Source organism: Odocoileus virginianus, unplaced genomic scaffold (genome assembly GCF_023699985.2).
Source record: "Odocoileus virginianus isolate 20LAN1187 ecotype Illinois unplaced genomic scaffold, Ovbor_1.2 Unplaced_Scaffold_1, whole genome shotgun sequence".
Classification (NCBI taxonomy): Eukaryota; Metazoa; Chordata; class Mammalia; order Artiodactyla; family Cervidae; genus Odocoileus; species Odocoileus virginianus.
Window position 1 is genome coordinate 2448174 of NW_027224263.1, and position 8732 is coordinate 2456905.

General features: G+C 40.1%; 1 non-coding gene across 1 annotated transcript; it reads left to right on the plus strand.

The window, feature by feature from the left end:
• The first annotated feature begins 619 nt into the window (after positions 1-619).
• LOC139033307 (U2 spliceosomal RNA) lies at positions 620-810 on the plus strand. The gene has a single exon (XR_011485920.1). It is a non-coding gene; the product is annotated as a U2 spliceosomal RNA (small nuclear RNA).
• The last annotated feature ends 7922 nt before the right edge of the window (positions 811-8732 follow it).

Genomic DNA, 8732 nt, shown 5'->3' on the forward strand with positions numbered 1-8732 from the left:
AAATAAAGAGCATCTTAAAAAAGAACAAACAACCTAGAGCTAATATTATACTGAATGGTAAAAGAATGACTGCTTTCTCGCTAAGATCAAGGCAAGGATGTGCATTCTCACAGCTCTTATTAAGCATAAGGCTGAAATTCTAACCACTGCAATAAAGCCAGAAAGGAATATAAAAGGCATATGGATCAGAAGAAATAAAACACTTCCTTTTTGAAGATGACATGATTGTCTACATAAAAATTCCCAAGGAATCTACAAAAATATCCTAGAGCTAATAAGTTCAGCAAGATCACTGGAACAAGACAAACACACTAAAATCAATTATTAGACTTTCTATATGTTAACAATGAACCTGAGCTCACCAAAATAAAAAATACAGTACCTTTTATAATTGCTCAAAAATGATGTATTTAGGTGTAAGTCTAACAAAATTGGTATAGAACTTGTATACTGAAAGTTACAAAAAGCTGATGAAAGAATTCAAAGAAGATCTAAATAAGTGGAGATTTGCTTTGTTCATGAACTGAAAGAGTCAACATCATAAAGATATCAATTCTCCCCAAATTAATATACAGGTCTAATATAATTCCTCTTAAAATTCCAGCAAGATTTCTTGTAGATCGCTTCTTGGCCTTTTGGCTAAGATCAAGTGTAGTATCTGTTCTTATCAGTTTAATATCTGATACGTCCTCTATCCGAGGACAATATATTAAATGGATTTTTGGAGCAGGGAGTTGGAATAGGAGCTTGCTCCGTCCACTCCACGCATCGACCTGGTATTGCAGTACTTCCAGGAACGGTGCACCCCCTCGGGGGAGAAAAAAAAAAGATTTCTTGTAGATATAGACAGGATTGTTCTCAATTTTATTTGGAAAACCAATAGAAATAGAACAGCTAAAGCAATTTTGGAAAATAAGAACTAAGTGGGAGGAAACACTTTACCCAATTTCAATGATACTGAAAGAGTAATAGAATGATGGAACAGAATTGAGAATCCAGAAGTATCCCCAGAAATATATGCCCAATTGATCATTGACAAAAGTGCAAAAGGAATTCAATGAAGGAAGGATCTTTTTCAAAAATGGTACTGGAGCAAATAGGCATCCATAGACAAAAGACATTAAAAAAGAACCTTGACTTAAGTCTTACTCCTCAAACAAATTTAGCTCAGAATGGTTTATGGACTTATATGTACCCTGTAAAACTATAAAACTTTTTAGAAAAGCACATAGAAGAAAATATTCAGGATTTAGGACTTGGTAAATAGTTTGTAGACATGACACTAAAAGCACAATTCAGAAAAGGAAAATTAATAAATTGGGCCCCACCAAATTAAAAATATTTTGCTCTGAGAAATACCCTGTGAAGAAGATGAAAAGACACATCACTGACTAGGAGAATATGTTTGTCAATCGAACAAAGGACTTGCATCCAGAACATATAACAAATTCTCAGAGCTCAACAGTAAACAAAATAATAAATAATACAATTAGAAAATTGCCCAAAAAATGAAGAAACATTTAACTGAAGAGAATATGCCGATAGGATATAAGCACATGAAGAGGTGTTTAACATCATTAGTCTTGAAGAACATGCAAATTAAAACCACAATATCACTACAAATCCACAATAATGGCTGAAACAGAAAATAATGACAACACCAGAAGTTGATAAGGATGCAGAGAAACCAGACTACTCATACATCGCTGATGTACAGTGGTACAGCCGCTTGGAAAACAGAATGGCAGTTTCTTAAAAACTAAACATGCAACTTCTATATGATCCTGTAATCACGTCCCTGGGCTTCTATTGTAGAGAAATGAAAACTTATATTCACACAAATTCTGTACACAGATGTTCATGGCAGCTTTATTTGTGACAGCCCCAAACTGGAAATAACCCGGATGCCCTTCAATGAAGTGAATGGGTAAACAAACTGTGGTACATCCCTATCATGAAATACATCAGTAAAAAAGAACATACTATTAACATATGCAACAACCTGGATGAGCCTGCAGAGAACTATGCTGAATGAAAAAAAGCAAATGCCAAAAGGTTACATATTGTTAGATGCTATTTATATATTTTTGAAATGGCAAAATTTTACAAATGTATATCAATGGTTGCCAGGATTTATGAAAGGGAGAGGGGCAGGAGGGAACTGGATGTGGCAATAAAAGGGCAATATAAGGAACCCTAGTGGTAAAAATATTTTTCATCCTATTTGTATCAATGTCAATATCCTACAACATTGCACTATAGTTTTGCAAGATGTTACCATTAAAGAAACCTGGATAAAGTGTGTGTGTGTGTGTGTGTGTGTGTGTGTGTTCAATTGCTCAGTGTGTCTGACTCTTTTTGAGACCCCATGGACTGTAGCCTGCCAGGCTCCTCTGTCCATGGGATTTCCCAGGCGAGAATACTGAAGTGGGTTGCCATTTCCTTCTCCAGGGGATCTTCTGGATCCAGGGACTGAACCCGTGTCTCCTGCATTGGCGGGTGGATTCTTTACCACTGAGCCACCAGGGAAGCCCTTGGATCATTCTATATTATTTCTAAGAGCTGCAGGATAATCCACAATTATCTCAAAATGAAAATTTTTATTAAAAGAGATATCTGAATTGTTGAATGGCCCATAAAAATAAACTAATAAAAGATAAGTATTAGGAACATCAAAATGTACTCCATAAACACAACAAATATTTTAAAATATGTTATTTCCATTGCTGCTATGCCCTTGGGCATTCTGTAATCTTCAAAGTGTTACCTCTTATTATTTTCTTTTGAAATTCTGAGTAGCTGATTAATCACTATTATAGGTCTCTTAATATGCCTTATCTTCAGATTTTCAATTTCCTGAAAAATGGCCACATGAGAGCAAAATTTTCAGTAGGTGTAGCAACAGGGATTAGAACACCATTGCCTTGACAGCTAAGTATAATGAAAAAAAGGATAAACCCAGAGCTTAAGAAACTGCATCTAGTCCCAGTTCCGTCATAATGAGCAGGGTAATCTAGGAACTATTAACTCTATTATTAACTCTGGGTCTCACTCATTTCATCTGTAGGACTATGATCTCTGAGGAACCCCTTAGCTCTGACATCCTAGGGAATCAAAGGGGGGCTGCCCTGGGGAACAGAATTTTCTCCACCCTGAGCTAATTGGACTGTCTGTGTGAATACCACTCCAGTTCTTAGATGTCTGTAATGGGCATCACTGATTCAACGGACATGAACTTGGGCAAACTCCGGGAGATAGTGAAGGACAGGGAAGCCTGGTATGTTGCAGTCCATGGGGTCGCAAAGAGTCTGACAGAGCTTGGCAACTGAACAACAACAACAAAATGACTACCTTTTCTCCAGAAGTTCCTGTGACTTTAGGGTCTGTTCTGTCTCCTGGAGAGTGTGGGTCTGAAGTTGCAGATATAATATCTTGTGTAAATGTAAGGGGAAAAAATATTGGAAAAATCCCAGGAAAAGCAGTGGGGTAAGATAGTCTCATGCCAAGTAAATGTGTTGTTGACTCAGAGCTCTGAGCCAATCACAATGGGAAGTTCAGCTTAGCAATACTTGGAAGAGGTTAAGTGCCTTGAAGCAGGACCAAAAGAAAATTTTTCAAGAAATGGCTACTGAGTGATGACTTCAACCTAAAACTGCTGGAATTGGACTTAGGACCCCAACAGAATCTTGCTCCATCAGTGACCCAGGGAATAGAGAAGTAGGTGGTATGTGTGGGTGTGCCTGTGTGTGGAGAGGGAAAGCAACAGGGCAGAATAATCATACAAAATATACTATGAGAGCTTTCTAATAGACGTCCCCAACCTCTCCTTACAACAGTTCATCTTCCATATTGCTATCAAACTCAACTCATAAATCCCATATCAGATTGTCTCTTCTGGCTTAAGAATTTTCAACAGTTTCTCACTACATTCAGAACAAAGTCTTAACTATCTAGCTTGGCTTTTGGCACCTTTCCAGATTTGACTCCAACCTATCTAATCCAACCTCATATGCAGCTACAGCTTTACCATATATTCTGTACTACTCTCCAGCCCAACCACTTGCTATTCCACAAACAAATCTCTTGGCACTCCCAACCTATACTTTGGTGGCTTCACATATTTCTTCCCCTATTGCAAATTTGCCAACCCTTCCCTTATGAAATCCTACTTGACCACTCCAGTTAGTGTGTATTTTCTTCCTCTCCTGAACTCTTACAGTACTTTGCATCTACCTTGAAAGGAGAAGAATTAATCATCACATCTGACTTCACTTTCTCATCTTACAAATTATTCCTCTCACCCTCATTACTCCACAGTGAAAGTTTTGCTTTGCTTGACTTTCCGGAAGAGCATGTAACTATCTCCTCAAGCTATGAAGACAAAGGCAGACTCTCATACTATTTTGCATGCTCCATGGTGGTAACAACACTACACAGTTAAGAGACCCTCAAGTTTTATGGATTTTACATTGATGACTAGCTGTTGAATGGGTCCCTTCCTCTCCATCCTTCTACTTAGTTCATTCCCTCCTCATCTCTGTCAGGTACCACTGCAACAGTCTCTTCAGTGGTTTCTATTGGGATGATTTGTCTTTCTAAATGTGAGCAAGACCCATTCCTCCTCTCCAATAAAACCACCAATGGTTCCTCATCACCTACAGAAAAGCTTCAAGGCTTTGGCATGAAAAGAAATTCCACCAGAGTTTTCTAAGAGCTGGGGCCATGTCTTATTCATTCTTGTATCTGACACCCCCATCCCACCCCTGCCAATTCACTTTCTGACACATGGTACATGCTCAGTTGATATTTGGTGACTGAATGAGTATATAAATGAATTTTATCATTGAATGTCAGAAATAGAAGGAACTTTAGAGAGTATAGTCTTAGAGATGTAGTTCAACCCTCTTGATTTACAGATGAGGAAGACTAAGCTCAGGGAGTTTAACACTAAGGCAGTGTTTATCTCAACTCTCTGTACTGCACTGAATTTTGGTAAATAATAGAATGGGTCTCCTAAAGTAGAATGTGATGCTTATTCTCTGAACAACTTTAAATATAGAAAACATGAAGACTCCAGGGATGGAACTCATTGGTCTTGGTTAATTCTAGAAAATGTTACAACTTGGCACAGCACAGTGTGAAAAAACAGTGGTATTTCCCTCCTTCTTAGTAAAGCTTTTTAAAGGCCCAGAATAGTTTTTCCCAAATAAACTTACAGAATGTAATGGGCAAGGAAAAAGACCATTTTCCAAAAAGAGGAGCAAAAAAAATGGCTTGATATGTTAGATGCAGACTAACTTCTACTCAAGGGCACTTTACCCTGGCACCTACAGTTAGGATGCACACAACAGGCCAGGTCAGGAGATGGTTCTGTACTGATACAGTGGCCTCACACCTGCTTGGGTTTTCTAGAACACCCATCTTTGTGAGAACCCCACTCCAAATATAATAATACCTTTGCCCCGCACCCCTTTTAGTCAAGAGGCAATTCTCTAAATATCAGAAGTCTTCAGATACCTTCCTCTGGAACAACCAGGAATCTTTGAAAAGGAGCATCCATTTTCTAAGGTGCTCAAGAGACAGGAGTAGCTTTAGCAAGAAAGGGATATTATTTGGCCTGATGCACTTATGCCTTAGTGGCCACCCTTCGCCCTAGGGATATTATGGCTGCAGAGACTTTCCTTGAGGTGAAAGAAACCAGTGATTTAACAGTTGAGAAAGGTGGGGACTTTCCTGGTGGTGCAGTGGATAAGAATCTGCCTGCCAATGCAGGGGACACAGGTTCGATCCCTGGTTCAGGAAGATCCCACATGCTGCAGGGCAACTAAGCCCGTGCACCACAACTATCAAGTCTGTGCTCCAGATCCCACAAGCAGCAACCTCTGAGCCCAGGCATTAAGAAGCCACTGCAATGAGAAGCCCGTGCACCGCAACAAGGAGTAGCCCCTGCTACCTCAACTAGAGAAAGCCCATGTGCAGCAATGAAGACCCAGCACTGCCAAAAAATTTAGAAAAGTGTACACATGTTGGGAGGACGTGAAGACCCTGATCATAGGAAGGTGAGGACCCTTCAAGAGTCAAAAACTCACCAAAGAGATACAACTTTCTGTGTCCCCAAACTCATTTTGTATGGCATCAAAAGACAGTTAAATGAAGCCCAGGAAAAGAGTTGCTGGATTGACCATACCTTTTCTACTTATTAACCTTCAAAGATGACATGGGTTTCTTTCTTGCTTCAAATATTATCAGGGTGTGACACAACTTCCTTGTGTCCTAAAGAAATATGTGTCTTAAAGTAGTTGTATAGAAGCAACTCCTTTGGAACTTCAGTATTTATGAACAGAGTTTGATGTTATGATAAAAAGCAGCTTATAACTAATTAGGTTATTCTGATATATGTTGAATTATCTGCATAGAAATAACTGCTTTATGGTCATGGGGAGGCATACTTTAGGAAATCAATGTAAATGACGAAGTCCTCAAACTTTGACATACGGCCAGGTGAAATGCCTAGATTTTTTGTCCCTAGATATTGAGCTGCAGCACCAGGTATTTCCACCCTCTTTGTAGTCTCAGAACCCCTGGCCTCCCTCCCTGATTACTCTCTGAACAGTCAGAGTGATGTTCCTCTTCTGAAGAACCACCCCTGGGTATCTAAGAGACTCCTAGCAACAAAAATTCTGGGACATCTGGTTCAGCCTGATTGGTGTGTGTGAAGGGTCATTCTTGGGGGGGACCACAGAGTGGGTAGGGAAAGCAAGGCAGGGGAACGGGGTGGCTCTCCTATGTATGTATGGGGCTAAGGAAAACCCAAAAGTGTGAGGCGGTGAAAGCCCAGGTGGAGTTTTCAATGGATTCTGGGTGCACAGACTCTTCGTGTTTTCAGGAAGATTGAGAATGAGGATTCTGATAAGGCTGTCAGTTCAGGCATGAGCCAGAAAAAGTGGGAAAGGCTCCAATTTCCAAGGCTCCTTGGTTCCCAAAAGTCTTGGGCAATAAGTAGACAGGCATTGTCTTAATCCCTGCCAAAGGCTGATTGAGTGTAAGAGATGGCAAACCCACATCTGATCAATCATTTCTCTAACAGTGAGAATGAGGAAGAGAGCAGAAGGCCATTGGAGCATAGAAACAAACACTGCTGATTTCACACCTAGATGTTGGATGTTGTTTTCACCTGTTTACCGTTAGAGTTTTCTAAGGGCTGGAACCATGTTTTATTCGCACTTGTAATCTGAAATCCCTACACCCCGCCCCTGTCTAGTGCAGTGTCTCACACATGGTAAATGCTTAGTAAATGTTTTCAGACAAACAAAAGCTAAAAATATATGAACTGGACAGGCGAGTGGAGATAGGGGAAGTATTGGAGGTTCTGTCCAGCACTGGAAAACATTGAGTTCAGTTCAGTCGCTCAGTCGTGTCTGACTCTGTGACCCCATGGACTGCAGCATGCCAGGCTTCCCTGTCTGTCACCAACTCCTGGAGTTTGCTCAAACTCATGTCCATCAAATCGGTGATGCCATCCAACCATCTCATCTTCTGTCATCCCCTTCTCCTTCTGCCTTCAATCTTTCCCAGAATCAGGGTCTTTTCCAGTGAGCCATTACTGGAAAACATTACTTGTTATGTTTTCCCAGAGGGAAAGAGTTCCAGTGATCTGAGAACTTAAAAACTCTGTCTACTAATGCTTGAGCTGTGCTTAATCCCTCAATCGTGTCTGACTTTTTCCAACCCCATGTACTGTAGCCCACCAGGCTCCCCTGTCCATGAAATTTTCCAGGCAAGAATACTGGAGTGGATAGCCATTCCCTTCTCCAGGGGATCTTCCCAACCCAGAGATCAAACCTGGGTCTCCTGCATTGCAGCAGATTCTTTGCCACTGAGTAAATAGAGTCTTCACGAGAGCATCAAAACAATGAAGATTGTGAACATACTATCTTCCCCCAAAGTTATATCTTGTTCCTTTGTAATCCCTCCTTCCTGCTTCTTCTGCCACAGGCAATCATTGATCTGCTTTCTACAGATTAGTTTGCAGTTTCTAGAATTTATATAGAGAATCACAAAGTATGAACTCTTTTGCATCTGGTTTCTTTCCACTGAGCATTATTATTTTAAGATTCAAATATGTTGTGGCATGTATCAGTAGCTCATTTGTTTTTATTGCTATGTTGTATTCCCTTGCATGGATACACTAGAATTTGTTTTTCCATTTACCTATTGATGGACACTTAGGTTGTTACCAGATTCTTGATTACCAATAATGCTACTATAAACATTCATATACAAGTCTTCACATGTACATAGGCTTTCATTTCTCATGGGTAAATAGGAGTGGATCATAAGGTAAGTGTACACTTAACTTTTAAAGAAACTGCCAAATTGTTTTCCAAATTGGTTGAAACCTTTTACATTCCCACTTTCTATACATCCTCCGTAACACTTGCTATTTGTTGTTGTTTAGTTGCTCAGCCGTGTCTGACTCTTTTGCGACCCCATGAACTGTAGCCCACCAGGCTCCTCTGTCCATGGGATTTTCCAGGCAAGATTACTGGAGTGAGTTGCTATTTTCTCCATCAGGGGATCTTCCTGACTCAGGGATCAAACCCACGTCTCCACGTTTCCCGCACTGAAGGTGGATTCTTTACCTCTGAGCCACCGGGGAATCCCAACACTTGCTATAGTCATTTACAAAATTTTTTAATCATCCTAGTACTATGAAGAAGTATCTCACTGCA